This window comes from Morone saxatilis, unplaced genomic scaffold (assembly GCF_004916995.1).
Source record: "Morone saxatilis isolate NCDOM2014 unplaced genomic scaffold, NCSU_SB_2.0 Contig11, whole genome shotgun sequence".
In the NCBI taxonomy this organism is placed as follows: Eukaryota; Metazoa; Chordata; class Actinopteri; family Moronidae; genus Morone; species Morone saxatilis.
Genome location: NW_023339663.1, coordinates 1,570,138 through 1,570,378, shown reverse-complemented (window position 1 = coordinate 1,570,378; position 241 = coordinate 1,570,138). Strand labels below are relative to the sequence as shown.

At 29.5% G+C, this 241-nt stretch overlaps 1 protein-coding gene across 1 annotated transcript in view; it reads right to left on the bottom strand.

Moving 5' to 3' along the window:
• The window catches only part of arfgap2 (ADP-ribosylation factor GTPase activating protein 2), a gene marked incomplete at its 3' end in the record, with an annotated part of 11,963 nt that overhangs the window by 5,032 nt on the left and 6,690 nt on the right, over positions 1-241 (bottom strand).

Below are 241 nucleotides of genomic sequence, written 5' to 3'. Positions count from 1 at the left end.
TGTTATTATGTGAAAGTTGCTGGCATATCTTTCTGGTTTTACATGTTTAAATTCTGATTTCTTAATGTATTATTTTGTGGGGAAAAGAAAACGCTATAACCTTTTTTGTTGTCAATGAATAAGCTGTTGAATTGTTACAACCTATAAACTATCTGTGGACGGACTATCCAAATAAAGTGGAACCAAAATATTAAAAGCTTTTTGGTTTACATGATTGTGTTTGAAAATGAAGCATTTTTCA